Source organism: Caloenas nicobarica, chromosome 2, assembly GCF_036013445.1.
Source record: "Caloenas nicobarica isolate bCalNic1 chromosome 2, bCalNic1.hap1, whole genome shotgun sequence".
NCBI lineage: Eukaryota > Metazoa > Chordata > Aves > Columbiformes > Columbidae > Caloenas > Caloenas nicobarica.
Genome location: NC_088246.1, coordinates 138,419,584 through 138,420,156, shown reverse-complemented (window position 1 = coordinate 138,420,156; position 573 = coordinate 138,419,584).

Genomic DNA, 573 nt, shown 5'->3' with positions numbered 1-573 from the left:
TTCCCGTGCGCAGGAAGATGCGGGATGCGCCGCCTACCCCTGGGGAATGCGGCGGGGGGAGCCCCGGCCTGGCACGGGCGCGGAGGAAGGATGAGCGGGGAGGGCGGAGCAGCGGCAGGGAGACACCTCCTTGGGCCGAGAGGGACGGCAGGGGCAGGGGCCGCCCGAGGCTGGCGCGACCTCCGCACACAGGCCCCCAGAGAAGGGCGAGAACGCTCCCTGTCACGGCCCCCGGAGCCACTCCGCCCAGCCGGGGCCTCCGCTCGCAGGCCGCGCCGCCCGCCCGCGCAGCGGCAACACCTGCGGCCCCGCCCCACCCGCCGGCACGGGGACGGGGCTCCGGCTCCGAGCCGAGTTACGGCAGCTGCGGCGCCCGCGGCCCTGGCGGTAACGGCGCAGCCTTCACCCTCCCGGAGCGTCGTACCGTGCCCTGTCCGGTGTCACGTGTGAAAAACGAGGAAATTGGCAGAAACCAAACTGGATTAAAAAGTTTAGAGGCATCGTTTGACTAATACCGACCTATTTGGGTACAATACTTCATACATGTTTCGTTAGCTACTTTAAATTGTGTCT